Source organism: Pinus tabuliformis, chromosome 2_1 (genome assembly GCF_031772625.1).
Source record: "Pinus tabuliformis cultivar Carrire ecotype Pingquan chromosome 2_1, CPIR1, whole genome shotgun sequence".
NCBI classification, from domain to species: Eukaryota; Viridiplantae; Streptophyta; class Pinopsida; order Pinales; family Pinaceae; genus Pinus; species Pinus tabuliformis.
In genome coordinates, this window is record NC_142299.1 from 644208460 (window position 1) to 644228273 (window position 19814).

The window sequence follows — 19814 nt, forward strand, 5'->3', positions numbered from 1 at the left end:
TATGAACAATAGTCAGCATCAAGTTTACAAAGTTTTATTATTCTTCATTATTCATATGCATCCTAGAGCAAGGGATAAAATATTATGATCTCATGGAGAATGAAATTCATGCATGCATGCCTCGATCACTTTCAGTGATTAGCAACTAAATTACAATAATGAAAATAGCATCTAAAGATCTATCTAATGATATGTAATAGATTTTCTTAGATACTAATCAGTGTCTTCATAAAGGACATGACCGTTGACCATTAACATAATTGTTCCAACTACAAAAGAATTGAACCCTACCAAACAATACGAAATTTTACCAAAGAAAAGGTCTTCATGGTGTAGGCCTTGTGAAATTTCAGAGGGCTTTGACTTTTAATGCCAGAGAGAAATTCCATCTCTTAACTATAGGTTTCCCAGATCTTAACCCTATGAAATTTGAGTCTTAGGGCTGTTATGAAATATAGAATAAGACCGCAATGGAAGGTGAACAATATTTCGTTTCTTAACAGTCCAATCTTCTAGGCATTCCAAGGAGAAAACATACCAAAGTGATTGGTTAGTGTCATCCCTCTAGGGAAATCTTATCATGCATTAAACATCTCCGGAAACTCACTTTACAACAGTTATAACAGCAGTCAAACAGCCATTAACTCCTTCAATTATGATGTCAAACCACTCAAGAAAACTGTCCTTTCCTCATGACAACTAAACAAGACAAATAGCTGTAAACTACAATTCATGAAGAACATACATGGTTGGAAATCAAATCTGCAATACACAGAAGTTGCAGACAGCTGAAAACTTCATTAATATACACAAGATAAAGTTGTTGTGTATACCACAGCCTTATCACGAGGCTAGTACAACCCACTAATCTCTAAAATCATAATTAGTTAAAAGAATGAAAACCATAGTACAATAAAGGAGCAACATGTATGAATCACTCAAACAAGTCCTCCAAGAGAAGATATCCATTTCTCTTCTTCTTCTTCATCACATACACCTAAGGTTTCATCAAAAAACCCTAATCACAAACCTCCAAGGAATGAAACCCTAACCCTAGACTTTAAGATGCTCCAAGAAAATCATGAAACCCAACAGACACCGAGAGAGACAAACACCAAGTACAAATGAAAATCCAAGAGAGAGCACACACTCCTCTTCTAGATCACATCTTCACACAAGAGTCAAATATTTATGATGAGTCAATCTGATGAATGATGATCATCTCCAACAACTTCTTGGTCACAAGTGTAAACCCTTTTCACAATAGCAATCTCCAACAAAGACATCCTCCTCTCATATATAACTTCTCCTAGTGTTTCCTCATGAACTCTATCGATTCACTCCAAGAACAAATTTACAAAGAGAAGAGAACGATGATGATGATACGAAAGAACTATCTCCCTCATCTTGGGAGGTAAGGAAGGCCAACAATATAATGTGGGCCCAAGGCATTACAAGCAACCTACAATAAGCTCATGTAGGCTGACACAAGTGAAGCATTCCACTCCAACCTACACATCTCATGATCCAAAGTAATGTTGTATGCAATAGGGGCTCCAAGATGATGTAGCTACAGAACACATGCCCACAACTATCAATCACAAGCCAACATGAACTCCATCACTGCTAAACCATGTACTCCAGTTCCCCGGCATGAACACTAGCATAGCCTAGGCATATCCAAGTCAACTCTAAGCATCCATCCAAGAATCCAAGCTACCCCACGTTATTTAGGGCCTAATGCCCTCCTTCAAGAGAACAATGCTCCTCCTAGGTAGGGTATTCGCTAAGCAAGTGATCCTCTCCATGTGGCCACAAAGAAGGATTTCCACCCCACTAACAAGATCACTCCAATAAGGAAGAATTCCAAGCAAGCAACCACTAACCATGAAATCTCCAATGTGCAAACCCAACACAAAACATCTCCCATGTGCCAATCCATCTCAAACCATCCAAGTGTCAAACATACAACTTGTACCCCAAATCTAGTATGGTTTTTGCTTCAAGGAACCTTATCCAATTTGTTTTCTTGGATCTTATCTTGTTTATTCTAAGCTAAAAGGATTGTGTTACACTTCAGTTTTGTTACCCACCAAAGTGGGTGACCCTATAGGAGAATTTTTTTTTCCCATTCTTCACATCCAGTCGAATGGCCATGAAGCGCCGAACAACTACCACTAGTTGACGACATGCCACTTTATCTACACAACTACATCAATCAAATGCTTCTCACCCATCCAACAAGAGCACATGGGCGAAGGTGGGCTTCTAATCAAAAGGTACTTTATTCAATTTGCAATTGCATGCTTATGCTCGTTTGTATTTGGGCATTTGATACGGATTATGGGGTGACTTGGAAGAAGAAAGGGTTTGGACCATTGATTTTGCTCCCTCACCTTAAATGGGGGATTAATCTTCAATCCTAGTCTAGTGGGACCTCCCCTAATGGCCCAATGGGTATAGGAGGGACACTACTTGGGAACCCCTGATTGAGATAGCGTTATTCCATCTATCCCAATCCCATACTTACGATTTTCCATCTTACATTACAAGCCCCATTTCCACCTCCATTCTTCAGGTTCAACTAACCATTGGTTCTCTAGGATTTGGCACCCATACATCCAAATACCTAGGTGTTGAAATATTAATTAGGTTCAGTCTTCATAATGACATGTAATCATGATTTTTATGTATTTAATGAAAAGGGAAAAATAAATTTATTATTGTTATTCTTGAGGCATGGGTTTCATGCTCAAGGGAAATTTATTTTTAGGGCAAGCACCCATTGAGTGTTTCTAGGTTTGTCATAAAGTCAAATGAGTTATTGTCATGTATTGAAGACCCATTTGGGCATACTACATATTGTAAAGAAAATTTATTTCAATGAAAATTGAGTCGAAAGACCCTCCAAGACCTCGTCATGGTACCAAGATCAAGTCGACCTAAAGATAGCAATTCGTACCCCTCAAAATCCTATAAATAAGAAGGAACTCGACCTCATTTCGAGATTCATTAAAAGCAAGTTCAACCTTCTCAAGATAGAAGCTGGAAAAGGAAGAAAAAGGAGAAGAACTAGATCAAAGTTTTTGGGCCTCTCTCTCTCTCTCTCATGTTAGGGTTTCTACAATTGTTGGGCAGAAGAATTAGTTGGGCAAAAGGATTTGTTGGGAAGATCGAAGTTCCAAAAGAATTTGTTGGGTAAGTCAAAATTGCAGAAGTTGTTGGAAGGAAGGTTTGACTTGGTCTTAGAGGGTCTTGGTCAAAGGTCATAGGTCTTGGAATTCGTCAATTGTAAGTTCTATAAGAAGAGAAGAATTCATGTTGGTTTTCCTCTCATTTGGAGAGGTTTTGGCCCTGGCTGACCGCCTACATCTTGTGTCCTACTGTCTCATTGATTTTATTGTTTGGTAGTTGTTTGATGATAAAGAACACTAATAATAATCAATGTAAGAAGAAGCTAATCAAGTAAAGTAAAAAATACATCACAGTTATCAAAGTAAGAGAAATCACCTAATCTAGTTGCCCCTAGATTTCTCAGCATGGTTTCAAAGCTAAGGTGACAAGACAAGGAAAGGCAGCTTAAAGAAGGACACTCAAGGGACGAAGCACTAGAAAAGCATCTAAGAAGCATGAAGAAGAGTTCGATCAAGAAAAGAGAAAGAATCCTTATACCCAACAAAGGAAGAAGAGCGAAGCATTTTCTGATATGTTTTTGGGCTAAATCTCCTCCACACGTACGAAGAATAGGGCATCATCTTATAGCAGTTGAAGCTGAAAAATTGCAGTCACTCAAAGGAGCCAAAGTTTGGGTTAAAAAAGGACTATTTAGCAAGCTGAATTGTCAAGAGAAGAAATCAAGGTCAAGCAAAGTCAAAAGGAGGCAAATCTTTCCATATTTGACCCACATGTGTGACCTAGGGTTTCTGCAGAAGAAGCAGAAATTGCAGGTCTGCAATAGCTAGCCAAAAATTTCAGAGTTAGGGCCAAAATTTGAAGTTGTAAGTTTGACAAGTGTAACTGGAAGGAACTAAGAAGACTTAAAAAACCTAGCTCAACCATAGAAGAACTACACATTAAAGCATCTAAAAGTTTCTACATTCTAGAGAAGCAGGAAGAAGTGCAATCATCATCATCAAGGAATCAAGGTGATCTCCCTCTCATTGAAGGATGGCTTTTGAAGGAAGACATCTTCTATCATCATCAAAATCAAGAAGGCATCAAGTTGAAGATATTAACATCAAGGAGCATCTTCACTTGACAAGTAAGTATCTTTATATCTATATTTGAATCTATCAAAATGACTTCATTTTGCAAGGACAGCAACAAATTGGTTGGGGCGTCAAACTTTCTTGCATGGAAGAAGAGGATAGATTTGATCCTCATAGAAAATGAAATTGTTGGAAAATGAAATTGTTGAGCATGTTAAGGGTTTTGTCACTAAACCTCCAAAAGAAGAAGCTCTAGCTCTAGCTGAATACATGAAAAGGGAAATAAGGGCTCAAAGAATCCTTATGTAGCAAAATTGGAAAAGTCGGAAAAGTCAAAAGACATCTATGAAAAAACTTGTAGAATTGTTCTCTATAAGCACTACAGGAGAAGTGATCTTGTTAAGACAAGAACTCTACAAGATGAAGATATCAAACGAAGAAGGAATGGCCTCATACTTTATGAGGGTGTCGGAAATAAGGGACCAGCTACAAGAATTGGAAGAAATAATGACAAGGAAATGACTACTATAGTGCTCTATGCACTACTGAAGAAATGAGGTAACATTATATCAAGCATCTATGGGAAGAAGGAAGCTACTCCAATCAGTGAACTTTGGTCACTATGCAAAATTGAAGAAACTAGGTTGAAGGAAAAAAGTGATGTAGGATCAAATGAGCAAAATCAAGCATACACTGCCATGGTGAAGAGCAGGGAAAATTTTAAGAACCCCCCCTAAATTTATAAATATAATAAATGGGCGAATCTCCATGGTATATAGGAAAAATGGAAGGCGATTTTATCAATAATATAATATGTATATATAATTTTTTGGCGAATCTCTCACCAGGCATGGCAAATATTTTACTCAATTATAAAATCTTGTAAGATCTTGGCAAGTCTTTCACTAAATAATAAAACTTTGTAAAGTCCTAGTGAATCTTAGCATAGGCTACATGCTGGTTTAATTCCCCCATTTAAATAGGCTACATTCCAGGTGAATACCATGGGTCAATACCATGTGCCATTTTGGTGAATACCATGGGTCAATACCATGTGCCATTTTTATTTTTATTAATTCTAATATTAGGGTTAATAATGGTTTTTTGCATGGTATTAATAACAATCTAGTCCATGGTATTTGTCCCATGGTATTTTGGCCATAGGTTTCACCTAAATAGAACCCATTTTTTGAGTGTTCGTAAATATAAGGTGACTTATGGAGTAAATATAAAAAAATGTTTTATTTGTTTACCATACCTCTTGTTTATTTATATTTTTATTAATTTACCATACCTCTTTTACAAATATGGTATTTGGCCCATAGGATTCACTTAAATAAAACCTCTTTCTTGAGCCTTCATAAATAGAACGAGGTTATGGACTAAATATAAAAAGAGGTTTTATTTATTTACGATACGTCTAGTTTATTTATATTTTTATTTATTTACCATACGTTTTGAGTAAGTATAAAAAGACGTTTTATTTATTTACCATACCTCCACTTTACTTATATTTTTATTTGTTTACACCCTTACATGTATATAAGGTGACTTATGGAGTAAATATAAAAAATGTTTTATTTATTTACCAAACCTCTCATTTATTTATATTTTTATTAATTTACCATACCTCTTTTATAAATATGGTATTTGGCCCATAGGATTCACTTAAATAAAATCTATTCTTGAAAATGGGCGAATGGATTCACTTAAATAAAACCTATTCTTGAAAATGGGCGAATGGAAGGTTGTAAGTCCTAATTTCAAGGGCTAAATTTACCTTTTTTACCCTCTCCCTTAAAATAAGGTGGGCTATTTGAGGTGATTTGTAAAAATGTACTATGATACAAAATATTCGCCCACTAAAAATTTAAAACCCCTTAATTTCGCCAAAGGGCGAACATTCGCCCCTAAAATTATCCTTGGTGAAGAGGAAAGGAAAGTTTGGGAAATTTGGTCCTCAGAAAAGGAAGAAGAATATGGCAAAGGTTCAATGCTATGGATGTCAAGAATATGGGCCCTACAAGAGAGATTGTCTTGTCACCACTCAAACCAGCAGCGGACCTAAAGGGGTTCCTAAGAGGGAAACTGCTAAGTTAAGGGCAACAGTGGAGGCTTAGCCCACTGTCACCGTAGCTAAGTCTCCCTGCTCTTTACGGACTTTCATCGATGGAAGGAGTCTCGGTAGTGTAGGGATTCACTTGTAAAGTATATGTCAATGGATAGGTGAGAAGTGGCCCTAAAAACCCTTTCCCGAGGATGGAGTGAAGAATGGAGCTTGCTTGCTCTTTAAGCAAGGGACTTGGTCCACCAAGGATAAGGGGCGAGGATCGGAGGGTTGAAGGAGAAAGAATAGGCTTATGAACAAGTTTCTCAATCCCTATAATCCTTGGGAAATTTGGATTCCCAAATGCTCCTTGACAAATAGTCTTTATAGAGAAGTGGGACCACATAGGGCCAAGTGGACCCAGCCCAGGTTCAGGGATAGAATATAGCAACCAATGATGTTCCTATCCTAGACAAGGTGATGGGAAAGGACCAAACAAGAATACTTTCTTCAAAAGGTTGAATTGATCCTATTGAGGTCTAGCCTTGGGGATACCTAGGCACAATTTGATCCTAAAGCTAGGGCTTGATATTCCCAGAGATTTAACCATTAGAATTGCCACAAATTTGGAGGAGAGTGAAGGGACCCACCAACGCGGTAGCTTGTAGGAGATCGAAATTTTTCCTTGGGTCAATTCCCGAGAAATTGATGCCCTAGGTGGCCTTCGAGGGTTAGTCCTGGGAAAAAGTGGTAAAAGGTGAAAGAGGTGAAGGAGAAGACCACCCTTTTTAGGGATCAGTGCCTAATTCACTTGGGGATATGGAGTCAAGGATGATGATGAGTAAGAACTTGGTTTCTTGATTAAGGAGGCCCAGAAAGTCCACTTCGTCCAATGTTGAGAGGAAGAAAAGAAAAGTAACCTTCAATCATTTATACTTCAAACTTTCAAAGCAAATAATACAAGCTTCTCGAGATAAATATCTAGGACCTTTCATTCATATAACATTGGTCCATACATTAAATTAGCTAAAACATGCTCAATTCCACATTTAGATAATGCAGCAACTAGCCCTAATCTTAGTAGTATGCAGCAACAAAAATAATAGCATCAAAATTTACTTACAACATTATAGAGTATATCCCACCAGCATTTTGTTTGCTCAATACAGCTCCAAGACAAGAGAAATAGCCCAAATCCATACATCAAAATTCATCCATCTCCAAAAATATCCACCAAGGAAAAAGTGTGAAAATTCTCTATGATTAGAGAGAACCCAAGTCAAGTGATGACCCAAATGAATGTATCTAACTTCAATATATAGCCTCCTAAGGAGTTCAAATTAGCCTATGGGCCTACAATAGCCCCTAATGACAAAATAATGTGCAAATAAAACCCGTTTTGGTGACAAGCCCACCAAACTAGCTCACAAGTCTAAAAATAAGCCTCACAAGGGGCCAAATAATAATATGTACATGTCATAAGGCCCTCCAAAGGCTCAATAATATCCTGAAGTGCCATATTGAGGAGACAATTCCTCGAAATATGATGGACAAGAGGGTGGCCCCTTGTTCTCCAAGTAGTAGACCCGTGGTGCTCCCAGTGGGTCTAAGTCCAAATAAATGACCCCACGGGTCTCCATATGAATCGGAGATGCCTGTAGATCCTCTACAAGGGTCCAAGTGGTAGAATGAATGTTGCCATGACATCGTACAAGTCTTGGGGCACCTGTTAAGGGTGTGGGGCTCCTGTGGGGGCCTGCTGGGCATCCATAAAGATCTGTGGAGTGTTGTCTGTTGTTGTGGAGGCCCATGGCTCTCTATGCACACCATACATGTGTCAATGTAGACCTATGGGGGTCAGGATCCCATATAGGGAAACCAAACCCAAATGAAAACCACCTGCAATCCTGCATAACATCCAATGCATCCCCTAGGATTCCTGCAATCCTACATAACATCCAATGCATCCCCTAGGCTTCCAGTACAACCAGTCATTAAAATAATCGAGTAAAAGAGCTTACAAATCATGGATAACAAAGTGGGCACTTCATAATGGCATGCCCTTCCGTACTGGGCTTTGGCATGTGCTAACGTCTCCATCTCCAAAGGGGGTTAGCCAAGTACCTTATTAGGTGATTTCAGCCCTTAAAGGGGATAGTATGTCCAAGGCACATCCCTCTAATGGGGGTGGCAAGTGATAAATAAGTGAGATGGAATAGGGAATTAGAAGGGCAGTCCTGGGCCACATAGTGGGGTATAGGGGTAGCTAGATAAGGGGAAGCCCACACCTGGGTATGTAATGTATAGGAGGGAGCAATCGTGGTACATGAGGTGCCCCGGACTTGATTTTTCCACCCTTCTTTATATATTTTTTGCCTTGTATGAATTTTCTTTAATTAACTGCTTGGGGCTCAAAGCACAAGAGCTTGATGTGTAAAATATAACAGTGATTAACCCCTTTCAGTAGGGCGGTTCATTGCCCTCCAGGGGTTGGGACAATCATGGATTCCTTAATGATAGAGGAGGCTTATCTAGGGCCTATGGAACTAGGGTGATGGCCATCAATTGGGGTAGAGCTCACATAATGGTTTTTGCCCACGTGCTAATTATTTTTGTCTCGGCCATCTTTTGCATTTTGTCATACAGTTTCCTATTAAATGTGGCCAATTATGCTTTTCACGTTTTCTCTTAATTGCTTGAACCTCCGGGCATCATTCTAGGCTTGACCCAAGGTCGGGACAAAGGGATAGGGAGGTTGGCCCTATGTGGACCCAGAATGGAAATGTGGACCCAGGTCGAAGAAAAGATGAATAAGGGTATAGTGAGTGGAAAGGGAGTAATATGTGTGGGTAAGGGAGCGGGACCACGCACCCAAAGTGGGGTTCCTAAGTAGTACCACCCTAGAAACAAATGGTCAATAAAGGAGATCCCACGGGACTAAGATCCAAGGGTGGCAACCAAAAGAGATCAAGGGGACAAGAGCACAAACTAAGCCCACTATTTCCGCCAAATCCCCCCATCAATCCATACCCAAAAGTATCCATGATAAGTAAACCCAATACTCAATTACCAAATGACCAGACATACCTTTAGATTCGGGAGGCCCGCCTTCAAACATACAATCAATACAGGTGGGTGAGGGACCACATGGTTGCCTCAGGTGGCAGAGAAATGGCACAAGAGCTAGTAAGAGGCATCAAGGGGCTGCTGGCTGCCGTTTCAGGCTCATCATGGAGAAAAAATTATCCTAGGGATATCACTCATAAGTAGTGGGTAACATGTTCCAAACTCAAGAAGGACAACAAGAAAAGAGGAAGAGAAGAAGCCCATGTCGTCGAAGAAGTGGAAGAAGCTGAAAAGAAGAAATCCAAGAAGGAAGAAGTAAAAGATCTCTGTTGTGATTGAGATAAGTCTTCTTCACCTAGTAATTTCAGTTTTTGTAGAATATAGCTATCATGATAAGAGACTTGAAAAGCATGATAGAATGCATCTTAGTAGAAGATGGCATCATATTAGAATCATACCGTTAAAACAAGAGCTCATTAGAATAGCTTGAAAGGATAGTTGATGTAGAAGTCTACATGATTGTAGCAGTCATCATAAAAAGGAAGTAGCTCTTGGTAAGAACTACTTATGGGGAAAGAAAAGTAATCTAACATAGAAAGAACTCATCATGTATCATCATCATTAGGAAGGAGCATTTGCAGGATGAGGATAATTAAGATCCTTCGTTGGAATCTTCATTGGAAGGTTCACCTCTCTTAGAAGAAGCAAGTGTTTCATTGAGAATTCCATCTTTTACAGGATTCATGAGATGATGGTATGATGACAAAGAAGTGCAGCAAGTCAAGATGGTTGAAGTACTCTCAATCAAGGACATTGCCGAAGGAAGTCTAGATGACCAAAAGGAAGAAATGAGGTATCTATGCATGTATTTGATAAGATTGAGTCATGTCATCATGTAGTTGCAGATAGCATGGATGAATGCTCTACCTCATGAGCATGATCAAAGAAAAGGGATCTCTTTCGTTGGAAATATGTATGAGGGCATGGTTCACATATTGACTAGTTGAAATCAACTTATTATGTCCTCATATGGAATATGAGGTGGTTGACAAAGACGAAGGAACTATGGATGAAAGTTCCTAAGAAGCAATATGTGAAGAAAGAAAGAAGAGATCGTGAAAGATGCAACTATGAGCACGTAGAAAAGGAAAACAACATCCAATGAATAGGAGAATTGATCATGACAATGGACATCTCCATGGAAAAGGTATGAAGACTTTGATGAACTTTGGAGAGAAAGGAGACCCTTGACACTGAATATCTTGGAGATGTGTCAATATGTATGCATCTAAGTAACTTGACACAGGGATTCAAGATTTGTAGGATATGGGGATTCGAGTGTCGGATTTGGACACGTAGGATTCGTTATATATTATTTTATTGTATATATATATATATATATATATATATATATATATATATATATATATATATATATATATATTAAATTAGATATTTCTTACACAAATTCTCATTAATTATACAAATTCCTTGATTTCAAACATAGATCTTCATCTAGATGTTAGTTTTATTGTTTACAAAGTAAGTTAGTAACATTATAACATGCATAGTACATACAAAATTCAAATACATGTCACTGTCACATAAATCATAAATGATAAATCAATGAATCATAAATTCTAAATTCATAAATCATAATACAATGATACATATTCAATTCATCAATGATCCAATAGGAGAAAGACAAGATAGTAAGATAAAGACACTGACAGCTGTAGTTTTCTCATTAAGTCATCAAATCAAAATGTGTTACATAGGTAGTGCAATGCCAATGGCAAATAGAAATAGAGAATAAAAAACAACAACAGATATACAAGCCTCAAGGCAGTAGGTATCCCATGACTCATGAGTCATCAATCCTCATAGTCATCATCAAAATCAGTATCAATGTCCTCATCATCATGGTCACCATTGCTCTCCTCTGCATCCTCCTTCTCCCATGTATCCATAGTCACCTCTGCATCTACTGGTGTGGAGGATGACCCCTCTACAATATCACCATCATCAAATCTAACAGGCTCTAGCACTGGATCATTGAAATCCATGTTGGCCAATGCCAACTCAACACTGTTGTCTAGACCCATATCATTAGGAAAGACATCCCACATCTTTGTCTTTCCCTTCAACCACTCTTCCCTCTGCCTTTAATAAAACAAAGTTTGGTGTGCACATACACCATTGCCTTTGCCCTGGACTGCTCAAGCATGCTCTTCTTCACACTATACAAATTCCCATATGTGCTCCAGTTCCTCTCGCAACAAGAGGATGAAGTCACCTAAGAGAGGAGCCTCATGGATAACTGCTAAAGAGGAGGGCTTGTTGCCCCATGATTTTCCCACCAAGAATAGGGCTTCTTAGCCCCCTTGTCTCTAATCACATCATATCTTGCAAATCGACCAGTGCCAGTGGAAAACTCTGCAAAGGCATCCTCCACCTCATCAAGCAATCCTCTATCCTGAAAAACTCGCCTGAAATGCATCTTTCCTCCCTTGTGAGATTTCACCATCCATGTGAGGAGGGAATCTGCGGGAAGGTCCACCATTCAGCCACTAATGGTTGTAGTATTTTGGGTCCAATGAGTGAGCCAAACAATGTAAAGGTGTGCAATTCTTGTCCCATCTACTGACAAGAATATCCTGTATAGTACCACAGAAGGCCTTTGGTGATGTCTCGTACTCGGGGAACTCACTCTGTAGAATAATGCTCCTCACAGACTCAATCATGGAATCCCATCCCTCATAAACCTCTCCTAGGATGGGCTTGTCTGTATCTACAAATCGAAGCAAAGAAATGATAGGGTCATGATCTGAATAATTAGATCTACCCTCTCCCACCAAGCATCATCTAGCACTGTGTCCTTCACTCTTTTAGAGGCTACTTGATCTGTCTTTCTCCAAAAAGACCAAAACTCAGAAATAACCATGGCCCCAAGAGCAGTCTTGACCTCCCTCAACCTCTTCAACATGGTGAATGAAGAGGCAAACCGTGTATAGCAATCTTCAACAATGATAGATTGTTGTACTCCTTGTAGATAGTGAGGGCATTTGTATGATTTTGCACAAAGTTACGGATATGTTGTGCATCCTCAATAATGTTACCAATCCAAAGCACATCAAAAGCAATGGATTTCAGTGCTAAGTTCAATGAATGGACAATGCAAGGTGTCCAAAACACTTGTAGATATTTAGCTTCCACAATCATGCTAGCAACCTTGCAAACATGTGCATTATCTGTAACGGTTTGCACACAAAAATCAACACCTACATCTTCACTAACTTTATTAAATAACTCACCCATAAATTGTGCATCCTTGTATTCTCCAAGTGTATCCACCGCTTTCAAGAAAATTGGACCATTCAAGGAAGACACCATAAAGTTGATGAGTGGGTGTCGTGCTAGATCTGTCCATCCATCAAAAACAATGCTAACCCCAGATGTTGGCCATGATGCTTTAATAGGCTCAAGCATTTTTTGCACCTCTTTTTTTGCCTTCGTCAACAATGTGGTTCTAAGCTTCTCTGAACCAGGGGGCACATACCATGATGGAAACCCGTCAGTTAGAACTCGACACATCTCAATAAATAGAGGTGAGCGTGCAACATTAAAGGATATGAAGTTTTTATAGAAAAGGAAGGCAATGGTGAGATCAAGCTCTTCCCGTTTCTCTTTTGAAAAATCTTGTCCATTGGACCAAGTGAAATTGTCTTTCTTTTTGTTGCTTGTCCCCCAGTAGAACTCTCAAATGGAAATTTGGTGGTGCCTTTCCTCAAAAATGGAAGGGGGTCATCATTCTTGGTTTTTCTTGATTTTGCAGCCACATTTCCATACCAACAGTGAACTCTTTTTCCATTTCTTTCCTCTTTTGTAAAGAAACAGCTTTACAAGCTCCAACTCCACAATCTAGTAAAGCCAACAAATGGCCTTTCACACGGTAATATGTGCTTGTGAAAGTATTGTGGCAAAAGTTGCACCTCCAATGCACATTGCCTCCTCCCTTCCCCTTAGTGCTTGGCCCATCCTCTCTTGTGAAATATTTCTACAAGGGATATTTCTCAATGTTGTCTTTAGGAGGAAGTCTTCCCTCAACATTACTTGCAGCAGACTCTCATGATATTGGGGGAGGAGGGGCATCTCCAATGGGGACATTCTTCCCCTTCTTTTGCCCCCTACCTGCTACCCTTGATTGAGCCATGAATACTGTAAAAAAAAAAAAAAAAACATGCACAAATTTGTAAAAGAAATGCATATACAAATTGTTGTAATAGAAATGCAGAAAAATAGAGATGAAATGCACTGCTTGAATCTCCTTGCCGAACGCTCCAAACCCTTGGCTCCTTGCTCCAAACTTCTAACAGCAAACCCACAACTCACTGTTTGCAAAAGGAATGAGAGAAAATGGTATTAAAAAAAAGGAATGCGCTATTTTAAAGCCCGCGAGTTTCACTTTTGTGGGATTTGAATTCCAAATTCGGGACACGATGTGTCCTAACGGGACACGACTGGGATTCAATCGTGTCCCATTAGGACACGTCGTGTCCTGTTAGTCGTGTCCCCTTTTTGGGATTCAAATTCCCTCGAATTATGTCTGATTCATAGGATTTGGACACTTCACCAAAAATGGACGAATCCGGTTTCAGAGGTATGCATGATGTTGATGTTGCTACAAGTAGATGTCATGATGAAGGGCAATAACAAAAGGTAACTTTGATTTGATGTCCATTTTTATTTTTGAACAACATATGGATGGGTTAACGCAGGGCTACCAGAAAAAGAGTTGTGGATACAACTAGCACTCTTGTGGTGGATGGAAGATCCTAAAGAAAACATAATGTGGAAGAGGTAGTTGTATGAAGGAAAGCCAAATATGGACTAGAAAATCACTTTCCGATAAGGGGACATGACTAACTTGAGGAAAGTGATGGATGGTCAATGCCCTACAAGATGAAGACTCCATAATAATGAAGATAAAATTTATGACATCGAAAGGAGGAGCTCAACAAGCAGCTAAAAGTCCCATGATCTCCACCTAAGAAGACACAGTTTGTTGATTTGGGGTAGCATCAAATGTGCTTTAGCCATGAAAATTGGTGGAGAGGCTAAAACACATGAGATCAGCAAAACCCAGAAATGGTTAGGGCAGATTTTACTTGGTTAAGGAGATACTAAAATAAATAATATTTTTAATGGAGTTCCTAAGTCTAAACTTAGGAAAAATAAAATATTAATGGGTATTAATACAACACTGGGTTAGAAGGTTCTAAATGACATGGATCAAGCCAAACCTAATCTTAGCCATTGATTAGAGATATAATCTCAGTCGTTGAAGGACCAACAGGAAAAGTATAAGAGGAGGCTTAAGGGTCAATTGGACAATACACCAGAGTGATCAGTGATTCGATTTTCTAGAGCGGGGTTTACTAAGAGAAATCGAATCAATGATCAAAGTTGCAGCGAAGGGCAATGAGTACGAGGCAGAGAGGCAGAGATAGTGTCGGAAGACCAGCATAGAGGCAGAGAGGCAGAGATAGTGTCGGAAGACCAGCGCAGAGGCAGAGAGGCAGATGCAAAGCCAGAGGGAGCCACACAGAGGCTGCAAGAGTGACGCAAAGGGTCAGAGAGGCTGCGCAGAGCCTCAAAAGTCTAATGCAGAGGGTTTCAGGCTGACGCAGAGGCTAGGAGGGCTGATACTGAGCTTTAGATTGTGTTGGAGAGGGTTTCGTGGGGCAGATTTTATGAATATCTGCTTCCAAATAAAGAGGTACTACTGCCGGGTTATTTTTTTCTCTATCGGGTGAGCCAGTTTGGCACCTAGTTGTACTCAAGGAAAAACTGCGTAATAATAAAACCCTCAAAATTGCTACATCGGTTTTCCCAAGTTGGGTTTTTCTGGGGACATTTGTCCAAAAATAACAGTTTCGCTTGTGTGTTTGTCTATTTCTTTCAGTTGTTGATACGTAGATGGTTGAGACTGTATTGTGTTTATTTTAGTGTTTATATAAGTAAATAACTTGTTAGTAATTAAACAAGCAGGAGAAATAAACCAAAGAATACAGAGAAAATATATAACGGGTAATACTTAGAAATTTCAACATGGTATCAGAAGGTTGCAGATCACAAGAGAGCTGAAGGCACGAGTTGAATCAGAGCATTTGCAGCAGAAACAGTTGTCCCGACTGACAGAAGTTGTTCCTTGCATAAAGCAGCAGAGAAGGGTTGACCCAGAGGGCCTGCATCATAAGTTCGAGCCAGACACTGAGGAGAGCAGAAGAAGCTCACAAAGAGCGACACAAAGACCAGGAGGGTTGACGCAGTTGGCTAATGGGGCAATTCAGCCAGTGTCAGGATTGTGCAGAGCCTGGAGGCTCAATCCTTCAGCCGCTAGGGCATAGGAAGTTGTGGGCAGATTGCGGGGAGTGAAGTTGGTGGGGTGCTATTGCTGCCAAGACAGAACAGTACCTAACGGGGCAAAACCAAGGTAGAGGGAGTCGCTACCTAGGCGGATTTCTAGCCAAGAAATCTAGATCAATGTTGCGCATAGGAGATCGGAGAGGTGCAACTCGACGATTGGCAGGCGGGTTTCCAGGAGGGAAATCGAGACTCAGAGGGAGTCTAGCAGAGAACTTCTAGCAAGGAAGTAGCGACTCAGAAGGAGTCGAAGAGAGAGCTTCCAGGAGGGAAGTAGAGACTCAGAGGAGTCGAAAGGAAGAGTAGAGAGATGGCCATGAACGGATTAAGGGATCAGGACAGGCTGGACAGGGTGTCCAACTTTGTCATCTGGAAGGCTAGGATCCTGTCCGTTCTAGACAGACATTGCATCAAAGCCTTTACCTTGAGAACCATGGCTATCCTAGTTGACCAAGCTGAAAATGAAAGGTATGAGGATGTGATGGCGAAGGCGAAATGCATTAGCCATGATGGGGTCAAGGATCATGTGGTCCAGCATATTGTCGAGAAGGAGACGGCAAAGGAAATGTGGGGACCTTGAAGACATTGTATCAGCACACTTCCGTGCAAAGGAAGATGCTACTGCAGAATTAGTTGCGGTCATACCAGATGCAAATCCGATACCAACTAACTTCCATAGGGGCCACGCCGAATCAGGAATTGATGATGAGGACCGCTCTAAACGCAATCTCCGAGGAGTGGGAGACATTCGTCTAAAGTATTATGGGCAGAGCGAATCTTCCAGATTGGGAAGAATTATGGGCGGCTCTTCGCCAAGAAAAGATCAGACGGCTGACCAAGACGAGAAGTAGCAGCAAAGGAGCATGGGTCAAGACAGAGGAGGAAGAGGATGCAGCTTTGGCATCTACGGGGAAGCAGGAGAAGAGGAAGAAAAAAAACCTCTCCAAGATAAAGTGCTTCAACTGTGGGGAACTGGGGCATTATGCGAACCAGTGTCCGAGGAAGAAGAATAAGGAAGAGGCGTCTGACTCTAAGGCAGTGCCAACGAAGGCGGAAAAGGAGGTAGGGGAGGATGACGATTGTGCCATGAGTGCTCCTGTACCTCTAGAGAAGAGGTGGGGAGACATCAAGCTATAGTCAAGAGGACTACAGGCGATAAGGGGCAGGATCCTTGAGGTACCCAAACTCTTGGGATCAGATCCAACTACGGTAGCCCCAAAGAGACAGTAGTAGGATGGCGGATGTCGATAGAAATGGATGCGGATGGAGCGCAGAGAGTGCTACCGTGCAGTCGTCCTAGGAAGCATAGAGGCTTGCAGCAGTGCAAGAGGCACAGAGGAGGTTGCAACAGTGCAGGATGGCACAGAGAGGTTTGCAGTGGTGCAAGAGGAACATATTTGTTGCAGCAGCACAGATACAGCAGAGGGAGCACAGTATAGCGACAGAGAAAGCTTCAGCATCGAGAGTGTTTCTAACCTGATAGGGATGTCAGTAGTTGGGTGGATCAGTTACTTACTTCTCAGTAACTGAGTTGCAGTGCAGTAACAGTTATCAGTAGCACGATGCAAAATGATGAGAAGGGGTTGCAATGCGAATGCAGTTTTGAGAGAAAGGACCAGCAGTAGCACAGATGCAGAGGGAGTTGTCGTACGAATGTAGCAGTGGCAGTGGCAGAGCCATGGGCAGCAGTGCAGAGAATGTTGGGTGGGGAGGCCTAGCATCAGCACAGGTATCGGTGCCGCATAATCAGGGTGATGCTCAGTGTGAAGTATTACTAGAGCACAATCCTCGTTAAGAGGGAGTGTTGATTTGGGGTAGCATCAGATGTGCTCTAGCCATGAAAATTGGTGGAGAGGCTAAAGCACATGAGATCTCCAGGACCCAGAAATGGTTTGGGCAGATTCTACCCGGTTAAGGAGATATTAAAATAATTAATATTTTTACTAGAGTTCCTAAGTCTAGACTTAGGAAAAAAAAATATTAATGGGTATTAATATAAAACTGGGTAGCCAAATCTAATCTTAGCCATTGATTAAAGATTTAATCTCAGTCATTGAAGGACTAACAGGAAAAGTATAAGAGGAGGCTTGAGGGTTAGTTGGAGAATACACCTGAGTGATCAATCATTTGATTTTTTAGAGCGGGGTTTGCTAAGAGAAATCAAATCAATGATCAGAGTTGCAACGAGGGGGCAGTGAGTACGAGGTAGAGAGGCAAAGATAGTGTCGGAAGACCAACGCAGAGGCGGAGAGGCAAACGCGGAGCTAGAGGGAGCCACGCAGAGGCTAGCGGGGACTGCACAGAGGCCAAAAGGGCCTGCGTCATCCATCCAGAAGATGCAAGAGTGACGCAGAGGGTCAGAGAGGCTGTACAAAGCCTTAGAAGGCTGATGCAGAGGCCAGGAGGGTTGACGTTGAGCTTCAGATTGTGCTGGAGAGGGTTTTGTGGGGCAGATTTTAAGAATATCTACTTCCGAATAGAGAGGTACTACTACCGGGTTATTTTTTTCCTCTGTCGAGTGAGCCAGTTTGGGACCCAGTTGTACTCAAGGAAAAACTACATAATAATAAGACCCTCGGAATTGTTGCATCGGTTTTCCCAAGTTGGGTTTTTTCGGGGACTTTTATCCAAAAATAACAGTGTCACTTGTGTGTTTGTCTATTTATTTCAGTTGTTGATTTGTAGATGGTTGAGACCGTATTGTGTTTATTTCAGTGTTTATATAAGTAAATAACTTGTTAGTAATTAAACAAGTAGGAGAAATAAACCAGAGAATACAGATAAAATTTCTCACGGGTAATACTTAGAAATTTCAACACAGTTGTCACTGGAAATAGGTCCCTAGGTAAGAGGGAGCTTGGATGCAAGTTTCTAATTAAGAAGAAACTTGGAAGCAAGTCCCTAGCTAAGAGGGAGCTTGGACAAGTCCCTTGTTAAGAGGGAGCTTGGGTACATTCCTTTTATAGGAATGGGTACATTCCTTCATCAAATCTGTAAAGCATCCCTAGTTGAGAGGAAGAGATAGACACATCATTCTTGACTTCACTTGGGAAGAAAGAATGGAGGATTGGTTAAGCATTTGGCATCCGATACTCTTTGAGAATGTGGTAGGGCATCCAAGATAAGAGTAGTTGTAGAAGACCGATATTCTTTGAGGATTGGAAATCCAAGATAAGAATAGTCTTGGATGGACAGACCCTGTGAACACTCGAGTGGTGTATGCTCCTTGAGAGACAATGATTAAGGTGTCTATAAATCATTTGTCTCGTCAACATATTGCTCGGATCTTGTGAAGAGATAGAATTGTTAGTCAAGGCCTTGCTATGTGACAATGCTGGATGATATGATGCTATATAGATGGGTTACCAATCCAACTCTTCTTATGAGAATTCTTCATATTGAGAATGTCCAAGTACCTTGTATGGATTATGAATACCTCCCTAGTTACGAGGGAGTGTTGAAATATGTAACTAGGTTCAATATTCATAATGACATATGTAATCATGATTTTTATGTATTTAATGAAAAGAGAAAAATAAATATATTATTGTTATTCTTGAGGCATGGGTTTCATGCTCAAGGGAACTTTATTTTTAGGTCAAGCACCCATTGAGGGCTTCTAGGTTTGTCATAAAGTCAATTGAGTCATTGTCATGTATTGAAGACCCATTTGGGCATGTTACATATTGTAAGGAGAATTTGCATGTTACATATTGTAAGGAAAATTTATTTGAGTCAAAAGAGACCCTCCAAGACCTTGTCATGGTACAAAGATCAAGTTGACCTACATGAAGGGGCAAGTTGGCCTAAAGATAACAATTCGTACCCCTCAAAAGCCTATAAATAAGAAGGAACTCGACCTCATTTGGAGATTCATTAAAAGCAAGTTTGACCTTCTCAAGATAGAAGCTTGAAAAGGACGAAAAAGAAGGAGAAGAACTAGATCGAAGTTTTTGGGCCTCTCTCTCTCATGTTAGGGTTTTTACATTTGTTGGGCAGAAGAATTTGTTGGGAAGATTGAAGTTCTAGAAGAATTTGTTGGGTAAGTCGAAATTGCAGAAGTTGTT

At 40.4% G+C, this 19814-nt stretch overlaps 1 protein-coding gene across 2 annotated transcripts in view; it reads right to left on the reverse strand.

Moving 5' to 3' along the window:
• LOC149202221 (phosphoribosylaminoimidazole carboxylase, chloroplastic-like) overlaps window positions 1-19814 on the reverse strand; it is a 270243-nt gene that overhangs the window by 85808 nt on the left and 164621 nt on the right. The gene's annotated exons all lie outside the window — the stretch shown is intronic.